The sequence below is a fragment of the Eptesicus fuscus genome, chromosome 1 (assembly GCF_027574615.1).
Source record: "Eptesicus fuscus isolate TK198812 chromosome 1, DD_ASM_mEF_20220401, whole genome shotgun sequence".
In the NCBI taxonomy this organism is placed as follows: Eukaryota; Metazoa; Chordata; class Mammalia; order Chiroptera; family Vespertilionidae; genus Eptesicus; species Eptesicus fuscus.
The window spans coordinates 37,760,702-37,782,377 of record NC_072473.1 but is presented as its reverse complement, the minus strand read 5'-3'; the positions used below and the strand labels follow the sequence as shown (position 1 = coordinate 37,782,377).

Sequence of the window (21,676 nt, the reverse complement as noted above, 5' to 3'; positions counted from 1 at the left end):
CTACTGCTCCACAGAATGGAACTGGACCACCTCACCCACCTCCATGCTCAGCTGCTCCCCCAAGGTGAAGGTCAGCTTATACTGAAACTTTGTCTTTACCTTCAGTAGATTAGCCAGCAGCATGACCTGGGTGATGGCTGTAGGTACTGGAAGGGGCTAAATGGAGGGAGTTTCATCCCATAGGGTGGCGGCAATTTCACTTTCATTGATGTGTGGCCTACAGCACAATGCTGTTGATAGGCACAGGAGCCATATTCAGCATGGACACAACCACCACCAACACATCAGCCTTTCCTAACTGACATACCTTGGCAAAGTGAAAGAGGATGTAGAAAGCTGTTTTTATCATAGGCTGTAACAGGAAGGGCATTGCTAGGCTTGACAGATTCCAGGGAGACATGGACACTGCCCAAAGAAAGCTCAGGCCCCTTCATGGGGCTCCCTTGGGACAGGAAGACAGGTAGCTGAAAGAGAAGACTGTGAGGACCCATGAGAATGGCAGAAAAAGCCTAGCTGAAGTGCTGGTGGGGATCAGATGAGAGGTGGTGGCCCTGGGTAAGAAGCTGGAGGACATGGGTTTCACCAGGCCTGAGGTTGCTTTGGCTTGTTCTAGAAACTAATCAAGACCATCCAGCTGGTATAGGGTGCTGTCACCCAAAGCTGAGCCATGGTACCCAGGGGCTGTGGGCTTAGTCTTTGGGGCCAAAGCTGAGGTCAGTCCAGTGGGGAACAAAAAGCCTGCTTTTGGAGCAGAAATGCTGACTGGGACCACAGGAACTGGGAAGGTGGGTGGCAGTAGAGCTTGGGAGTTGCCTGTAGGGGTTGCTAAGGGCTGGAGGACAGGCCTGTCTAACAGGCTATAGGCAACAGTCCCAGGTTTAGGGCTGAAGAAGTCCAAGTTTGACTCTTCATTCTGGAACAGGGGGCACTGGCTGTTTCCAGCTGACTCTGGGAGGAGCCCTAGGGGTTGGGTCAGTGAGGTTCAAGAAGAGAAGCTCCTCACCAGCAAGCAGAGGGTTTGCTTGTGTTGTTAGGCCCTCAGGGGAGGGGGCTTGGCCTGGCTGGACTAGTTGCTACACCCAGGGCCTGAGGTCTAGGGAAGTGGAGGGAGAAAGGAATGCCTAGAGAAGCCAGGATCGGGGTTGAGACCACACTGGAGATGAGCTGCGTACTGTAGCCAACTCCACAAGATCAATGAATGAGCCTTGGTTACTGGAGTGGTAGTTTCCTTCACAGTCAGACATTTTGAGGTGACCACCTCACCATTGATGACCTGCCCTTCAACAATTGTTTTATCTGAGTTTATGACCTGCTTGTCACTGAGCCGGAGGATGTCCCCCAAACTATAGTCCTCTGTCTCCCTGGCTAGTTTGAAGACATCCGCTTCTTATTCTCACACTGATCAAACAGCTCCTTCATGTGCTCTTTATCTGCCTCTGATGAATCCTCTTTGCTGTAATAAAGCAGTATCTCACTGAGCAGTCTCACATTGTTATTAACCTTCTCTATAGTTTGCAGATGCTTGGTCATCTTCTGGATGCGCACCTCATCTTTCTTCACCATGGACTTGATGAGCTTGTTAGCCTATTGCAGGTCAGCTGGGTTTTTGCTTTTCAAAAACTTGGCTAAAAGCTTGGATTTCTCCTTATCATCAAAATGGTTTTTTGGGGGAAGAAGTGGTAAAGAGGGGATCAGTGAATCAGACTGCACTATGCCCTGCATCTGAAACACGTGGTAGGCATCCTTGATCTTAATTTCTTCTGGAAGGGCCAACGTCCAGCTATAAAGTAGCTCGGTAACCTTGGTATTCACTTTCTCAGACACCCTGTAACCTCAGGTACTTTGAAGAGACGACTTTGATAAACACATTAAAAAACTTGGAACTTTCCCATTTCATTATGAAATCTCTTCCCACAGTTCTTCATACCTGCCTCCAGAACCACTGGGGCCTGAACTGCCTCCCATTTCTGCAGAGACTGGATTTTATGGGCTAGCAGTAGGACAGCTATCGGTGGTTCTTCAAACTCTTTTGTTGGTCTGATCACAGAAGCCAATTATGTATCCCCAGTCCTCCTGGTGGTTGCAAGGATTGGTGGTTTTACTCAGCCAGACTCCAGGCCGTCTCCTTCTGCTGCCATATTGCAGCCTCCTGGGCACCTTCTATTTTTGAGCTAAAAGTCACCTGAATGTATTATGATTAAATGTGGAGTAGGCATTAATAATCCATTTAAATGCTCTGTTTCATCAAGCTTAACAACTTACGAATGTCCTGAATAATTTGTCCTGGAGAAACAAACTACTCATAAATGACATTATATTAGTTTTACCACTCATTATTCTTCAGAATAACACTACCAGCACCACCGCCACTACCACCACCACTGCCAATAACAACAGCAACAACCTAACAGTTCTATAGCACTTACTATTCATTAGGCACAATAACAGCTCTTTACTTATATTTATATAAATTCATTATTTCTACAACAACCTTGTAAGAAAGGCATTTCCCCCTCTATTTCACAGATTTGAAATCTGAAGCTCAAAAAGGCTAAATAATGTGCCAAGGGGCCACAAAGCTGGTAAATGAAAGAGATGATGTTTCATCTTAAGCAGTCTGTCTTAATATTCTGTGTTCTAAACTATTTGAACTATTAAACTAGGCTGGTTCAGCTACAATTTTGTATGTGTCCATGGACAAGTCCCCTCCTTTCTGAGCCTTATTTCTCTATCTGAAAATAGGGAGGCAAAATTAGTCTGAGATTATAAACTAGCCATCTCTGGGCTAGAGGTGGCCAGCAGTTATGTTTTCATTGGTCAGTACTTATTTTAAAGTTGAATAAAAATCAGGATATTTTACAAAATAATACAGATTTCCAACGTCTCATAAAAATTGATAAATCTATGCTAAGTCTACATATCCACATAGCAACAATTAATGGAAACTGAATAAATATCAACTGCTTCCTTTAACTGGAGAATGCTCTCTAGTTATCTGCAGTTCCTACCACTCCTTATTGCATCACATCTACCTGCTTTACTTTTAAACTTTCTTTATATTTTCCATGTAGACACTTGAGCCAGAGCTCTAATCTCTTATATATAACTAGAGGACAGGTGCATGAAATCATGCACGGGGCAGTGTGTCCCTCAGCCCAACCTGCACCCTCTCCAATCTGGGACCCCTCGAGGGCAGTCGGACATCCCTCTCACAATCCAGGACTGCTAGCTCCCAACTGCTTGCTTGCCTGCCTTCCTGATTGCCCCTAACTGCTTCTGCCTGCCAGCCTGATCACCCACTAACCATTCCCCTGCCAACCTGATTGATGCCTAACGGCTCCCCTGCCAGCCTGGTCTCCCCTAACTGCCCTCCCCTGCAGGCTTGATCACCCCCAACTGCCCTCCCTTGCAGGCCTGGTCCCTCTCAACTGCCCTCCCCTGCTGGCCATCTTGTGGCTACCATCTTGTGTTCACATGGGGGCAGCCATCTTGTGTGTTGGAGTGACAGTCAATTTGCATATTACTCTTTTATTAGATAGGATCCTTAAAGTACCTTCAAACTTCAACATGCAATGATTCTATATGAAGTGAGAAAACCATTGTAGTTGTTACTGATATACATAAGAGCATGAATAGATCTCAAGGCTCTGTTGAGTGAAAAAAGCTAGAATAAAAAGAGTAAGTTATGCCATATTCTAAAGTTCAAGAGCAGGCAAATTCAGTCAATAGTGCTACAATTCTGGATAGTAGTTACCTCTGGGGATTGAGAGTATTGAATGGGAAGTACCATAAGGAAACTTTCTGAGTAAGAGTGATAGAAATATACTATATATGTTTTTCTGTGTGGCTGTCACATGGGTATATGCATATGTAAACTGAAGATTTGTGCACTGTACAGTGTGTGAATTATATTAATAAAACAATTGTGTTCAGTGGTTCTTGAATGCTAGACTTCAAAAGGTGGCATCAGAGTAATCTGAGTAGATTTCCAAGACCCAGAGAATACCTACTGTTCCATAATCTATAGAGGTAGAACCTTGTCATCTATATTTTAAAGTACTGAAAAATCTAAGAAGAAGCCATATATGGGGATTCTTGTTCCTTCTCTGTGTCTGGCACTTTTAAATCCCATTCTGAATGAGTTTTTTTGTTGGTGTGTAGTTGTGATGAGGAGAGAAGGAACTCAAAGCCATCAAAATCACTCTGTCTTTGGAAATACCTCAGATAATGAACCTTCTATCTAGCTATACTCTGTGTGTATACACACACACACACACACACACACACACACATATATATATATATATATATATATATATATATATATATATATATATATATATATAAAGTGTAATATGCTAATTAGACTGGACATCCTCCTGGACGTCTTTCCATCCTTCCAGATGAAGCCGGGGCTGTGAGGGAAGCCTGGGTCCCAGGTGCCTGCTGCAGCTCGAGGGAAGCCTGGGTCCTGGGTGCCAGAAGGAAGACAGTGCCGGCAGCCGGGGGAAGGAAGGCCTACTCTTGCACAAATTTCATGCATCGGGCCTTTAGTATATATATCCTATCTAATAAAGAGGGAATATGCTAATTGACCATCACTCCATCACAAAGATGGCTGCACCCACAGCTGAGGCCAAGTTCCCATAAGGAGCCTTAATGAGCAATCAGCAGGGACCTGAGGCTATGCCCTCCCCTGCCCCCGTGGGGCTTGACAGGGGACCTCAGGCCACGTCCCCCACCCAGCAGGGCTTGACAGGGGACCTCAGGCCATGCCACCCGCCCTGGTGTCAGGCTGGGGGACCTCAGGCTGCACCCCCTGCCCCAGTGCCAGGCCAGGGGACCTGAGGTCATGCCCCCCACCTGGCGGGGCTTGATGGAGGACCTCAAGGTGCGCTTCCCATCCTGGTGCTGGGCTAGGGGACTTCAGGCTGCTCCCCTCCACCCCAGTGCCAGGCCGGGGGACCTCAGGCCACGCCCCCCACCAGGTGGGGCTTGACAGGGGACTTCAGGCCACACCCCCCACACTGGCACCAAGCCGCGGGACCTCAGACCGAAACCCCTGCCCGGCGGGGCATGACAGGGGATGTCAGGCCATGCCCCACACCCCAGCACCGGGCCAGGGGACCTGAGGCTGCACCTCCTTGCCTGGCTGGGCTTGACAGGGGACCTCAGGCCGTGCCCCCCACCCAGCGGGGCTTGACGGGGGACCTGAGGCTGCGCCTCCCTCCTGGTGCTGGGCCGGGGGACCTGAGGCTGAGCCCCCCCCACCTGATGGGGCTTGACGGGGGACCTCAGGCCATGCCCCCCCCCGTTCTGGCACTGGGCCAGGGAACCTGAGGCTATGCTTCCTGCCCAGCAGGGCTTGACAAGGGTGGGACTGGCTGGGTCTGGATCTAGTCCAATGGGGGGGGCGACCGGGTCTGGGTCTCATGTGATTTTGAGGTGCATGTGGGTGGGCGGGGACTTGACTCTGGGTTCCATGGTGTGCCCCAGACTCTGATAGGAGGAAGGTTTTCATATACATTTTACTAATTTTCTTTCATCTCTGACACTTCTATTATAGAGAAAGGGCAAGTAGCAATATTAAATTATTTCCTCTAATTAATCCCCTTTTAATGTGCATGAATTTCGTGCACCGGGTCACTAGTATGTGTGTGTGTGTGTGTGTCTGTGTGTGTGTGTGTGTGTGTGTAATGTATATGTGTGTGTGTGTATATATCCTATATAATAAAAAGGTAATATGCAAATTGACCATCACTCCAACACACAAGATGGCCACCCCCATGTGGACACAAGATGGCCACCACAAGATGGCTGGTAGGGGTGGAAAGTTGTGGGCAATCAGGCCAGCAGGGGAGGGCAGTTAGAGGTGACCGGGCCAGCAGAGGAGGGCAGTTGGGGTGACCAGGCCGGCAGGGGAGGGCAGTTAGGGGCAATTGGGCCAGCAGGGGAGCAGTTAGGCGTTGATCAGGCTAGCAGGAGAGTGGTTAGGGGGTGATCAGGCTGGCAGGCAGAAGTGGTTAGGGGCAATCAGGCAGGCAGGCAGGCAGGCGAGCAGTTGGGAGCCAGCAGTCCTGGATTGTGAGAGGGATGTCTGACTGCTGGGCCTAAACGAGCAGTTAGACATCCCTTGAGGGGTCCCAGATTGGAGGGGGTGCAGGCTAAGCTGAGAGACACCACCCCCCCCCATGCACAAATTTTGTGCACCGGGCCTCTAATATATATATATAACCTGCAAATACTTACTCCCATTCTGTGTATCATCTTTCATTTTGTTAATGGTTTCCTGTGCTGTGCAGAAGCTTTTTAGTTTTATGTAGTCCCACTTGTTTATTTTTGCTTTGGTTGCCTTTGATTTTGGTGTCTAATCCAAAAATTCATGACCAAGACTGATCTCAAATAGCTTTCTGCCTGCGTTTTCTTCTATGGGTTTTATGGTTTCATGTCTCATATTCAAGTCTTTAATGCATTTATAGTGAATTTATGTGTTATGATTTAAGATATCTGTCCAATGTCATTCTTTCACATGTGGCTTTCCAGTTTTTCAAACACCATTTATAGAAGAATGGTGGAATGTCATTTCCCCATTGCATATTCTTGGTTCCTTTGTTGTAAATTAATTGACTATACATGTGTGTATGTGTGTGTCATTTATTGGCTCTCTATTCTTTTCCATTGATTTATGTGTCCCTTTTTATGCCAATCTCATACTGTTTTTATTACTATAGCTTTCTAATATAGTTTGAAATTGGGGAATCTGATATCTCAAATTTTTTCTTCTTTCTCAAAGAAGACTCTATTTAGAGTCTCTTGTGTTTTCATAGAACTTTTAGGATTGTTTGTTCTATTTCTGTGGAAAATGTCATTGGAATTTTGATAGAAATTTTATTGAATCTGAAGATTTCTTTGTGAAATATAGACATTTTAACAATACTACTTTTTCAAATCCATGAGCATGGAGTATCTTTTCATTTATAAGTGTCTTCAAATTTTTATCAATGTTTTATAGTTTTCAGTGTACAGTTTTTAACTCCTTGTTTAAATTTATTTTATATATTTTAGTCTTTTTATGCAATTTTAAATGAGATTGTTTTAGTAATTTCTATTTCTGATAATTTGCTATTAGTATTTAGAAATGTAAAAGATTTCTGTATATTGCTCTTGTATCCTGCAACTTTACTGAATTAATTTGTTAGTTCTAAGTTATTTTACTTGTCTAGATATATATAAAAGCCTAGGCAACTGAATAACCGAATGATCAGAATGACCGGTCAATATGATGCACACTGACCACCAGGGTGCAGATGATCAATGCAGGAGCTGTCCTCTGGTGGTCAGAGTGCTTCCACAGCAGGTGCACTACTCAGATGAATACCCATCCCAGTGGCCCACCAGCCTGGTGGCAGCCACTCCCTCCCTCAATCGACTTGCAGGTCCAATATCTGGAGAATGGGCCAGGGACTGATGGACCAGCGCTGCTGGCATGATTGCAACAGTGCCACTGGCCTCCTGGAAGTCGGCCTCGGGCACTGCCACCACTTCCCCTCCCTAAACACTCTGCAAGGAAGAAACAATATAAAAGTGGCCACCAGGTGGCTCCTGACAACCAGCGCAAATGTCAGAGGGACAGATCAGGATCCTGGGATGGATCCGGATCCTGGGCCAGCAAGGGTGTCCCACCACCCACCCAAAGGGCTAATCACGTCCCACTGCCCCTCCCCCTCATACGCTCCTCAGGACCCCACCTGTGCGTGAATTCATGCACCAGGCCTCTAGTATGTATATAAAGTATATCATCTGCAAATTGTGACAGTTTTACTTCTTCCTTTCCAATTTATATGTCATTTATTTCTATTTCTTGCTTAATTGTTATGGATAGGTCTTCCAATAGTATGTTAAATAAAATTTGCAAGAGTTGCATCCTTGTATTATTCTAGATCTTAGAGGAAAAGCTTTCAGATTTTCATCATGAGTATAATGTTAGCTCTTGGCTTGTCGTATATGACTTTATCATGCTGAGGTATGTTCCCTCTATACTCAATTTTTTGAGAGTTTTTATCATAAATATATGTTGAATTTTATAAAATGATTTCTCTACATTTATTGAGATGATCATATAATTTTTATCCTTTATTTTATTAATGAGGTGCATCACATTAAATGATTTGCAGTTGTTAAACTGTATCTTGCATTCTTGGAATAAATCCCACTTGATTGTGGTGTACCATTTTTAAAATTTGTTACTGAAGTTGGTTTGTTAATATTATGTTGAAGATTTTTCATCAATATTAATTAGGGATATTGGTCTATAATTTTCTTTCCTGTTGAGTCTTTGTCTAGTTTTGGGATCATGGTAACATTGGCCTTGTAAAATGAGCTTCCAAGTGTTCCTCTCTTTTCTTCTTTTTTTTTTTAAAGTTGGAGAAAAATGGAAGTAATTGTTCTTTGAATGTTTGGTAGAATTTGCTAGCAAAACTGTCCAGTATAAGACTATTGTTTGTTGGCAGGTTTGGTTTTTTAAATTTATTTTTAATTATAGTAGATATACAATATTATATTAATTTCAGATTTACACCATAGTGGTTGGACATTTATATAACTTACAAAATGATTACCGCAATAAGTCTAGTACCCATTTGACACTATACATAGTTATTACTGTAATAGCATTGACTATGTTCCATATTGTATTATACTATACTAGAGGCTCATCCCCTCAGCCCAGCCTGCACTCTCTCCAATCTGGGACCCCTCAGGGGATGTCCAGCTGCTGGGTTAGGACCAATCCTAGGGATATTCCTCTCACAATTCTGGACTGCTGGCTCCTAACTGCCCCCCTCTGCCATCCTGGTCACCCCTAACTGCACCCCCTGCCAGCCTGTTCGCCCCAAATGCCCTCCTCTGCCAGCCTGGTTGCCCCTAACCGCACCTCCCACACCAGCCTGGTTGCCCCATGCAGCCTGCTTGTTCAGTAGTTTGGTCGTCGCTCACTAACCCCCCCGCCATCCTGGTCATAGGTAGCCATCTTGTGAGGGTGTGATAGTCAATTTACATATTGCCTCTTTATTATATAGGATATCCCTGCGACTATTTTTATGACTGGCAGTTTCTATTTCTTAATCCCTTTTATCGTTTTCACCCATACCTTCAAATCCACTTCCTTCTGGTAACCATGAATTTGTTCTCTGAATCTGTAAGTTTGTTTTCTATTTTCGTTGTTTATTCATTTTGTTTTTTAGATTCCACATATAAATGAAATTATATGGTATTTGATTTTTTCTGTCTGACTTATTTCCCTTACCATAATACCCTCTACTTATCAGAAATTGGTCAGCTCAGGTTTTCTATTTTTTATGAGTCAATCTTGGAATATTTTATGTTTCTAGGATCTTATTAATTTTCTCTAGGTTGTTCAATTTATCCTACCTTATAATAGAGAAACATGCAAATTGACCGCACCTCCGCTATGCCCATGATTGGGCCTGCGAGAGGCTGGGGGCGGGACTCCAGGTGGCCTATCCGGCCGTTGAGAAGACCAAGATGGCGGCGCCCAATCCTCTTAGTTCCGGGGGTCCCGGGGGTGATCGCCACCCGGGGGGGCATGGCCGGGCCGAGCCAGGCACTCCTGGGGGTCCCAATGCCACGATCGCCACCCTGGGGGGCATGTCTGGGCCGAGCCAGGTGCTCCCGGGGGTCCCGGGCGGCCATCGCCACCCGGGGGGGCGTGTCTTGGCTGAGCCAGGCGCTCCCGGGGGTCCCGATGCCACGATCGCCACCCTTGGGGGCGTGTCTGGGCCGAGCCAGGCGCTCCCGGGGGTCCCGGGTGGCCATCGCCACCCGGGGGGGGGCGTGTCTGGGCTGAGCCGGGCGCTCCCGGGGGTCCCGGGTGGCGATTGCCACCTGGGGGGGGGCGTGTCCGGGCCAATCCAGGCGCTCCCAGGGGTCCCGGGCAGCGATCTCCACCCTGGGGGGGGCGTGTCCGGGCCGAGCCAGGCGCTCCCGGGGGATCGGGGGCGATCGCCAGCCACCCTGGGGGGGGGGCTTGGCAGGACTCGCCCAGCCCCTCCCAGGGTCCCTGGGAACATTGCAGGCATGTGGTTGCTGAGACCCAGACCAGGCCTCTGGCCACAGATTCATAGCTTTGTGGAGACCTAGGGCAGGGATCTGCCTCATCTGCAGAGAGACAGAGGTTCTGCAGTGCCCCCAAGATGTGGGTGGGCCCAGCCAGGGATCAAGGGGCATGGAAGGACTCCTGGCAGAGGGGCAAGGACCCTCACCCCTGAGGCGGGGGTTGAGGGGTGGAGCCACCTCAGTGAAGGGGTGCTGCACTGCAGGGTACTGGACTGACTGACGTGATTCAGAGAAGCTCCCAGTGCTAATGGGCCTCGCTCAGGCGGCCTTCACACTTCAGAGGCAGTGACTCCTGCTCCTGCCTTGACCCAAAAGCAAGCTCGCTACACCCTGCCCCATAGCAGATCATGCCTAGGCAGTGAGTGGGAAGCCTTCCACCTGCTTCGGAGAAGGGGGGGCAGTAAAGAATGCGGGGAGAGGAAAAAATGTGGAGCATCCGCAATGAAGAGGTGCTTGAGAAAGAGGCTCGGAAGCCTGACTGGAAGGTTTGTTCTGTTTGCTGGGCCGCTGCCCATTAGGAAGCGCAAAGAGCATGGCTCTGAGGGCTTCCTGTGTGCTCTGAGGGCTTCCTGAGTCAAGTTCCACAGCCAACTGGAATTGGCCTCAGTTTCCTGGTCTGTAAAATGGATGAAGCGTGTCCCAGTGCCTTCACTGAGCTTTGATGGCCAATTGAGATACTATATAAAGAAAATGAGGGAAGAAGTGACAAAGAAAAGGAAGGACAAAAAACACAAAAGAAAGATTGAAAGGAACCTGTAAACCCATTGTCACTTAAATAGGGAATATAGTCAGTAGTGTTGTAATGATGGTATGATGCCAGGTGGGTACTAGAAATATCGGGGAACACTTTGTAAAGTATATGATTGTCTAACCACTATTCTGTAACTAATATAAAACCTGAAACCAATACAAAATAATGTTGAATGTAAAGAAATGAAAACTGGAGTGACATTTTTATAAATTTCAAAGTTTAAATAAATGCTGTAAAGGAAGGAAGGGGAGAATAAAAAGTGTTTTTCATTTTGCCACTTCATTAAAAAGACAGTTGTCTTTATGTGGTGCTTTTATACTTTTCTAAGTCATTATCTCATTTTAATTTCCGGGCAACTTAAAGACAAGATAAGTATTCCCTCCACTATTCAAAGAAAGGAAATCTTGGTGTCTGGTCCTAATGATTCAATCGTCAAGCCCTTATTGTAAAGCAGGGTTAGTAAAATTTTCTGTGCAGGGTCATATCTATACTAATAAAAGCCTTGGGGTGATCAGGCCAGCAGGGGAGGGTATTTGGGGGCAATCAAGCCCGCAGAGGAGCAGTTAGGGGTCAATCAGGCCAGCAAGGAAGCAGTTAGGGGGCAATCAGGCAGGTAGGTGAGCAGTTAGGAGCCAGCAGTCCCGGGTTGTGAGAAGGATGTCAGTTGGACATCCCCCGAGTGGTCCCATATTAGAGAGGGTGCAAGCTGGGCTGAGGGACACCCTCCCCAGTGCACGAATTTCGTGCACCGGGCCTCTAGTTAGTATATAATTGTAGTAGTCTCTTGTGATCCTTTGTATTTTCATAGTATCCATTCTAATATCTTCTCTGTCATTCTGATTATTTGGGTCTTCTCTCTTTTTTTTTCTTGAGGGGTCTAGCTAAAGGTTTGTTTGTCAAATTGTTTTTCACCTTTTTTCCTTTTTATTTAATTTATTGAAGAACTAGTTCTTGGTCTCATTGGTCTTTTCTATTGTCTTTTAGTTTCTGTTTTATTTATTTCTATTCTTATCTTTGTTGTTTTCTTCATTTTACTACCTTTTTTCTTTTTTGACACTATTACAGATGTCTCCCCATTCACCCCCCATTTTGCTCCCTTCCATCAACCCCCTCCAGCTTTCACCACATTGTTCTATTTTTCTAATTCTTTGGGGTACAAAGTTAGGTTGTTTGAGATTTTTCTTATTTTTCTTGGTAGACATTTATCATTATGAACTTTAGACTTAGAAATGTTGTTGATGCATTCCATAAATTTTAGTACGTTTTATTTCCATTTTCATTTCTTTCAAGGTATTTTTTTCTTTTTCTTTTGGTTTTTTCATTGACCCATTCATTGTTCAGTAACATGTTGTTTAATCTCCACATATTTCTGAATTGTAACTTAATTCAGTCTTTAGAAACTTATGACATAAAAGGCCATGTGTAGAAATGTTAAAAAATTACCAAGTCATCAGAATACTATTTTCCATTTAAAAGCATCTCAATAAAACAATGCAAAGCACAAATATCAAATTAAAAATGTTGGTTTAGTACTTTCCTCAGGTCTCCTATTATAAGTAATCAAATATGCTTCCAGGCATAACCAATGGACACAAGCCATGGGGGAGAGGTGAGGACATGTGCTGGGTGGTAGGGGAGGCTGCAGGGAGGTCAATGGGGAAAAAAGGAGACATATGTACTACTATTTGTAATACTTTAAACAATAAAATAAAAATATAAATAAATAAAATAGTTACCATTTATACTTAAAGTTTTAATAGTGAAACAGAATTTAAGCTGCAAGGTCTAATATTTTTGCTTGGTAGGTACAAACTTCACATATATATATATATATATATATATATATATATATGTTTACTTTATCTTTATTACTAAAATAATGTTTAAATATAGGGAAGGGATGGGTGGTATTGAAAAAGATCTGATATCAACTTTGTTAGATATAGAAGTGCTTTAATAAATGCCTAGCAAATGCAAAAAAATATGCTTCCAGGATGATGGAGTAAATGCACTGTTTACAATTTTTCATGCAACTAAAAGCCATGGACATTATATGTAAAACAAATATAAGAAGACTCTGGAAAGTGGAGAGGAGACAGCTGACCACTGAGTGACTTCAGGGCTTGAAAAACATCATGGTAATAAGTTCCCTGTGGTTTTTTGTGTGCATGTTTTTTATTTTTATTTTTTGTTTTGTTCTGTTTTTGCCTCATATTCCTGAACTTGGAGAAACTGGTGACTTTGGAATGCCAATCAGTACAGACAAAGTAACACCACTATAAGGGCCTACTTTCTCTAGTCAAAGGACCAGTAAAGGGGAAGCTTAATAAGATGGAAACATTTTAGACAATAATCTCTCTAACCAAACTCTAGTGGCAAAAATTACTATAATTCCACTCATATCGCCAAGTAGGTAGCCTAAACTTACACACATGTGGGCCTATAATGAGGTGTCCCAATACTTCATCTAGGATGATGTAAGAGAAGGCCATGTAAAGTAAAGACTTTTGTTCTTACTGGCTAGTAAGAAGATTCTCCTACTACAGTGTTAGTGGAGACTACTTGGGGATACTAGATTTCCATCTTTACTTGGCAGCTGGAGATATTGTTTGACCTCCCTGCTCAGGTGATGTCAACTAGTTTTAGTGGACAGCCAGGACTTTCACCATAGCTATAGTAATAATGCCACCTCCACTTGGTCTTGGTGTGCAAGACTAATGCAAAACCAGAACTCCCATCCCAACTTTGCAGTAAAAATTACCCCTTACTCCCACACACATCAGGTGTCAAAGGCCAAGTGGGAAACCAAGACTTCTCCCTCTACCTGACAGTAACAAAGTATACCCCTTCCCCTGCCAGTTGGAGTCAGAGGAAGCCAGTTAAAATAGAAGATTTAAATAGTCTTATAACAAAGTCTTATAACAAAATTAGAACATTCTGTTATTTATAGAAAATTATTTGTCATAACAAGGACCAATATGTTTTCAAAATGAATGAAGAAATACATTCAGTAAATGCCAACATTGAGATGACAGAGATGCTAAAAATTATCTGACAAAGATTTTAATGCAGCTATGATAAAAATATTTCAATGAGCAATTATAAACACACTTTAAACAAATTAAAAACATAAAGTCTCAGCAAAGAAGATATAAATAAGAACTAAATGATATTTTTATATTTGAAAAGTACAGTAACTAAAATGAAAACCTCAGTGAATGAAGTGGAGAACAGGATGGAGGAGGCAGATTAAAGGATCAGTGTACTAGAAGAAAGACCATAGAAATTACCCAAGCTGATAACAGAGAGAAAATATACTGAAAAATAAACAACAAAATAAAAACTAACAGACCTCACAGGGATCTGTGGAATAGAAACAATGCATCCAACACTGGTATCATTGGTATCACAGAGGTATAGGGTTGAGAGAGAGAGGGAGAGAGAGAAGGAGAGAAGGAAGAAGAGAGGGAGGGAAGAACAGAGGGAGGGAGGGAGGAAAGGAGGGAGGGAGGAGGAGGAGAGAGAGAGAGAGAGAGAGAGAGAGAGAGAGAGAGAGAGACCTATGAAGAGTATTCAAGGAAATGTTGGTTGAAATTTTCCCAAATTGAGCAAAGACATAAAATCTTCCTGAATATGTATTCAGGAAGTTGAGTAACTTCCAAACCAGAATAAAGACAAATAAATGCATGCCAGGACATATCATAATTAAAAAACCAGCGAAAAAGCCTTGAAAACAACTTCTAATGATAATGATTTCTCATTAGAAACCATCAAAGGCAGAAGGAAGTGGCACAATATTTCTCAGGTGCTTAATGAAAATGTAAAGCTGCCAAATCCAAAACCTTTAGCCAGTTAAAATATCCTTCAGGAATAAATCAAGAAAATCTCAGGAGAAAATTTCAGGAGAAATCAAGAAAGTCTCAGGTGAAGAAAAACTGAGAGATTTTTCATCTGCAGTCCTACCCTAAAACAATGGCTAGAGGAAGTTCTCTGCACAGAAATCTATACTACTAAAAGCCTAGGTGGCCCTCACATGCAACGTTGTCACAAGATGGCTGCCACAATGATGGCCACCACAAATATGGTTGCCACAAAATAGCCGCCATAAAATGGCCACCACAAGATAGCCAACACAAGATGGCCACCTCAAGATTGCCACATGCACAGCAGAGGCAGGACCCAGCAGCTGCTGCATATGGTGAGGCCTGGAAGTCCCGCGGCTCCAAGTGGCATGGAGGAGGTTGGTCCTGGTGTCTCCACCACCTTGTGTGGAGGAGGCGAGTTCTGGAGGAGGAGGTGGGTCATGGCAGGGGAGGGCAGGTGGGGGCAATCAGGCCAGCAGGGGAGGGCCGTTGGGGGACATCAGGCCAGCAGGGGAGGGCAATTGGGAGGGATCAGGTTGGCAGGGGAGCAGTTAGGCATCAATCAGGCTGACAAAGAGCAGTTAGGGGGTGATCAGGCTGGCAGGCAGAAGTGGTTAGGGGCAATCAGGCAGACAAGCAGGCAGGCGAGTGGTTAGGAGCCAGTGGTCCTGGATTGTGAGAGGTATGTCCGACTGCCAGTTTAGGCCCGATCCCTGTGGGCCTAAACCAGCAGTTCGATATCCCCCGAGGGGTCCCAGATTGGAAAGGGTGCAGGCTGGGCTGAGGGACACCCCCCATGCACAAATTCTATGCACCAGGCCACTAGTGTAATGATAAAATAAGAAGCTTTAGAATATCAGGAAGAACAAAAAAACAGAATAAGAGAAAATATGGATAAAACAATAAGTTTTTATTTTCTTCTTGAGTTTTAGATATTGTTTGATAGAGGTGTGGTCTAGCTGATGCAGTTATACCACTGTCTGGTGTGACTGTTAGACACATAAATCAATGTAACAGAATAGCTAACACAAAAATAGACCAATTGATTTTTTGAAGTATACTTTTTTAAAATATATAATTCACATGCCATATAATTCATCCTTTAATGTATACAATTCAGTGTTTCTTAGTATATTCACAAAGTTGTTCAACCATCACCACTAATTCCAAAATATTTTAATCACCCAAAAACAACCCCCATCCCATTCACCATAGACAACCACTGATCTACTTTGTAATTATAGGTTTTCATATTTTGGGCATTTCATATAAATGAAATCAAACAATGTATGGTCTTTTGTGTCTGACTTCTTTTATTCAGCATAATGTGTTCAAGGGTCATTCATGTTGTGAAATAAATCAGTATTTAATTCACTTTCATGAAGGACAAAAATAATTCAATTGAGGAAATACAGCCTTTTCCAACAAATAGTTCTGAAGCAACTGGATACTTCAGGCAAAGAAGAAAAAAAAGAAAATTTTGATCTAAGTCTTACACCTTATACAAAAGTTAACTCAAAATGCATCACAGACAAATATATACTGCTGATGATCTGAAATCAACTATATATGATCTCAAAATTGGTAGCCTCAAAGTTAACTAAAACTGATAGGGCTAACACAATTCCTAAATATTTGTCTAGGATTATTAAATTAAACAAATCACTTAGGTACACTTTTCAAAAATATTCTATACAAAAGTAAAATGCATGCATGTGGGCCGATTTTTACATTGTACCATCTGAATAACAGTCACTCTTTAATAAGGCTATTACTTTTAAACCAACTCTATGTATTTAATAATAAATCATAAGGTTACTATTCCAACTCTACAGGGTATTCTCCAGTGAGGCAAGTTGTACAACTACCATTATTTTCAAAACTTTTCAGACTATTTTCATTTCCTTGAATCATGATCTTTTGCTTTTTCATTTTATGATTTTTAAATAATTGTTTTCCTTTCCATACAGATGAAATCAGTACTTCTACTGACAGATATATGGCACTGTTTGACCCTGGATATTCTGCAAGAAGATCAAATGTATTAGCAATAAGTTCTTCTTCTGTGGGAATATTTATTCTCATGAAGAATGGAAATCTTATTGGTGATAAAGCTACTCAAATGTGATCTTTGAAAAATTTTATTGTGGATAGAATGGTATTGTTTCTTACAAATGAATCATCTATAGGAACAATTATTTCGCCTTTAAAGTTGTCTGACAATACTATAAAATTTTATTTCTGAACACCAAATTTTCTTTATTTCATATTGGCTAAATGAAAGCTTTTATGAGATACCAGCTTTTACATAGCACTTTCACATGTGTAAGTCCACATTTGCCTGATTAACCAAGAGCAGAAGGCATAGCAAATTCAGGAACAGTACTCAACAAATGCTGTTTATGGGTGCTTAAGTTGCCAGGTGCTGACCACAATGATATCTTACTATTTGGTCCTCAAACGTGTCATTTGACTTTGCAAAATAATCATGTTTAAAGATAAAAAGAGCCAATGGGTTTCCTTGAGCCTTTAATCAATATCAAGAGTTTAGATATAATGTCTGAGTATTTTCATAATTTCTGTAGGTAAAACTTTATGACAAAACATTGTACCAATAGATAAAAAGCTACAAGATTCTGAAATCATTATCCACCCTTCTTCTTTTGTAAGTTCTGTTTTTATAAGTTTTTAATTTTCCTTTTGCACTTATGTTAGTTACAGAATAAAATAACATATACAATTAGCATCTTTGTGAGTGATAAATAGGGACTATACCATGGATGATCTCTGTACTAAGTTTTTAGTCCTTGCCACTCATTCTGTGCTTTTACCTCTTTCTTGAGGAGGTGTATAGACCAGTTACTGGGTAAACAGGATCAATACCATGAAACAAATGCTTTTTTTATTGTGTAAACATGTACCAATCAACAGGTATGCCACAACTATTTTCCTATGAAGTGTTTGATAGTTCTCCAGTACAGTTTCATATAGTAGTGTATTATATATGCCCAATTTCAATATTTAAACTATATGATTTCTTTTAAATTGTCTTAAGACATGATTTACAAGACCCATTGCCTTGTATGTTTTGAATGTTGGCAACAAAATCACATCACTCATCATAATATCAATACTCTTTTGCTGCCACCCAATGAGTCCAATGGCGATTTTATGTGGCACATCTAACTTCATGGGCTGTTAAGTCCAGACTATACTTAACTTTCTATGAAGGTAGAAACTTATTATTTGTCTTTATATGAAGAAGCAAATGGAGAAATATATCATGTGTGGGGGAAAAAAGGCATGCTGGAGTGGCCAATTTTCGGGATATTATGGAAGTCAAGTATGCTATAGTAGGGACTAGCCCAGGGGTCCTCAAACTTTTTAAACAGGGGGCCAGTTCACTGTCCCTCAGACTGTTGGAGGGCCGGAGTATAGTTTAAAAACAAAAACAAACTATGAACAAATTCCTATGCACACTGCACATATCTCATTTTGAAGTAAAAAAACAAAACAGCAAAAACACCCGCATGTGGTCCGCGGGCCGTAGTTTGAGGACGCCTGAAGTAGCCATTTTCATATTATCCTGGTAATCCTACATAATAAAAGGCTAATATGCAAATTGGCCCCTTGGGAGTTCGACCACTCGCTATAACATGTGCTGACCACCAGGGGGCGGCATGGAACAAGGAAGGCCCCGGCCAGCAGCTGGAAGGCCCTGATAGGCCCTGATCACCAGCCAGGCATAGGGACCCCACCCATGCATGAATTTCATACACCAGACCTTTAATAAGGACATAATTAAGGTCTAAGTGCACCACACCAAACATTTGTGGTGGGAATATGTTCAGGTATCAAGAGTTAAGGGTAAAAGCATGCTCTTTCCTTTGGTGACTACACTGCTTCAAGGTCAGAGCTGAGGACTGTGTTGTTTCTAAGAGAAATTGAAGTAGGCAAAAGAGTTTCTGACAATAAGTAGGACTGGAAATATGTGTCAGAGAGGAGGCTGGTGTGAAAGAATATGCATTCATTAATTTAAATTTGCATTTTAATATCTCCATAATATAAGCCCAAGTTTCCCTTCAGGAAACTTTGTGGTTTTCCTTTCTTTGGAAAGTACAACACAATATCATTCCATCTGAATGCTATATATTTATCAAGGTTCAGCTCAAGTACCTGCCATATCCTCCACATGCAACCATTCATTCACCTACTCAGTCAACAAAGATTTAATTTTTGTTACTGAATTATTTATTATAAATTTAAATAGCTGACAGCAATCTATAATCTCTAAATCATTTTAGTAATTTGTTTATAGCCTATATATGGCATTTAGCATATTTGGACTATGATTTTTATGATAAATACGTTATTTTTCTTAAACACATTGAAGACAGAAACCATGCATACTTATTTTTATATACTTCACAATGACCTGAATATATTTGGCACCTATTATTTATTTATGCATTATTTATTTTATTTCTTTATTGTTTGAAGTATTAAATATGTCTCCTTTTCCCCCCATTGACCTCTCCATGGCCATTTCCACCCCCCAGCACTTGCCCTCACCTGTCTACTATCTGTGTCCATGGGTTATGCTTACATGCATGCATACAAGTCCTTTGGTTGCTCTCTTACCACCACCCCTCCACCTTCCCTCTGAAGTTGGACAGTCTGTTTGATGCTTCTATGACTCTGGATCTATTTTTGTTCATCAGTTTATGTTATTCATGATATTCCACAAATGAGTGACATCATGTGATACTTTTCTTTCTCCAACTGGCTTATTTCACTTAGCATAATGGTCTCCAGGTCCATCCATGCTGTCGCAAATGGTAAGAGTTCCTTCTTTCTCATAGCAGCTTAGTACTTCATTGTGTAGATGTACAACCATTTTTTAATCCACTCATCTGCTGAAGTGCACTTAGGCTGTTTCCAAATCTTAGCTACTGAAAATTGTGCAGCTATGAACATAGGGGTGCATATATTTTTTCTGATTGGTGTTTCTGATTTCTTGAGATATATTCCTAAAAGTGGGATTAATAGGTCAAATGGCAGTTCCATTTTTAATTTTTTTGAGGAAACCCTATACTGTTTCCACAGTGGCTGCATCAGTCTGCATTCCCACCAGCAGTGCACGAGGGTTCCTTTTTCTCCACATCCTCGCCAGCACTAGTTGTTTGTTGATGTGTTGATGATAGCCATTCTGACAGGTGTGAGATGGTACCTCATTGTTGTTTTGATTTTCATCTCTTTGATGATTAGAGACTTTGAGCATGTTCTCAAATGTCTTTGGCCTTCTGTATGTCCTCATTCAAAAAGTGTCTATTTAGGTCCTTTGTCCATTTTTTGGATTGGATTGTTTATCTTCCTTTTGCTAAGTTGTATGAGTTCCCTATAAGTTTTAGAGATTAAACCCTTGTCAGATAAAACATTGGCAAATAAATTCTCCCATTCAAAGGGCTTTCTTGTTGCTTTGTTGATGGCTTCTTTTGCTGTGCAGAAGCTTTTAATTTTGATGTAGTCCCATTTGTTTATTTTCTCCTTAGTTTCCATTGCCCTAGGAGCTGTATCAGTAACAATATTGCTATGACATATGTCAGATATTTAGCTGCCTATGGATTCTTCTAAGATTTTGATTGTTTCCCATCTTACGTTTAAGTCCTTCATCCATTTTGAGTTTATTTTTGTGTACGGTGTCAGTTGATGTTTTTTTTTTTCTCATTTATTTGCATGCATCTGTCCAATTTCCCCAATACCATTTATTGAAGAGACTGTCTTAACTCCATAGTTTGCTCTTGTCTTCTTTGTCAAATATTAATTGAGCATAATTCTTTGGTCGATTTCTGTGTTCTCTGTTCTGTTCCATTGGTCTTATGTCTGTTTTTGTGCCAGTATCAGGCAGTTTTGAGAACAGTGGCTTTGTAATATCGCTTGATATCTGGTATCGTGATACCTCCAACTTTGTTCTTCTATCTCAGGATTGCTGTGGCTATTCGGAGTCTTTTTTTATTCCAAATGAACTTTTGGAGAGTTTGTTCTAGGTCTGTGAAATATGCGGTTGGTATTTTAATGGAGATTGCATTGAATCTATAGATTGCTTTGGATAGTATGGCCATTTTAATGATGTTCATTCTACCAATTCATGAATACAGTATATTTTTCCATTTATTATGTCTTCCTCTATCTCTTTTTTCAATGTCCTGTAGTTTTCTGAGTACAGGTCTTTTACTTCCTTAGATAAGTTTATTTCTAGGTATCTTAATTTTTTTGTGTGGTCAATGGGATTTTTGTTTATTTGTTTGTTTCTCTTTCTCTGAGTTCATTATTGGTGTATAAAAAAGCCATAGATTTCTGGGTGTTAATTTTATATTCTGCTATATTGCCAGATTCATTTATTAAGTCTAGTAGTTTTTTGATGGAGTCTTTAGGGTTTTCAATGTACAATATCATGTCATCTGCAAATAATGACAGTTTTACTTCTTTTCCAGTTTGGATGCCTTTTATTTCTTTTTCTTGTATGATAGTTATGGCTAGCACTTCCAGTACTATGTCAAACAAGAATGGTGAAAGTGGGAATCCCTGTCTTGTTCCTGTTCTTAGGGGAAATGGTTTTAGTTTTTGCCCATTGAGTATGATGTTGACTGTAGGTTTTTCATATAAGGCTTTTATTATGTTGAGGTATGATCCCTCGATTCCCACTTTACTGAGAGTTTTTATCTGAAACTAGAGGCCTGGTGCACGAAATTCGTGCACAGGGCAGGGGGACCCCTCACCCCAGCCTGGACCCTCTTTTATCTGGGACCTCTTGGAATGTCCGACTGCCAGTTTTGGCCCAATCCCTGGGCCATTGGACATCCCTCTGACAATCCAGGACTGATGGCTCCTAACTGCTCACCTGTCTGCCTGACAGATTGCCCCTAAC

At 42.0% G+C, this 21,676-nt stretch overlaps 1 pseudogene; it reads right to left on the bottom strand.

Annotated features, from left to right (window-relative positions):
- LOC103302151 (ADP-ribosylation factor-binding protein GGA3-like) lies at window positions 1-7,488 on the bottom strand (annotated as a pseudogene).
- Window positions 7,489-21,676: the final 14,188 nt, after the last annotated feature.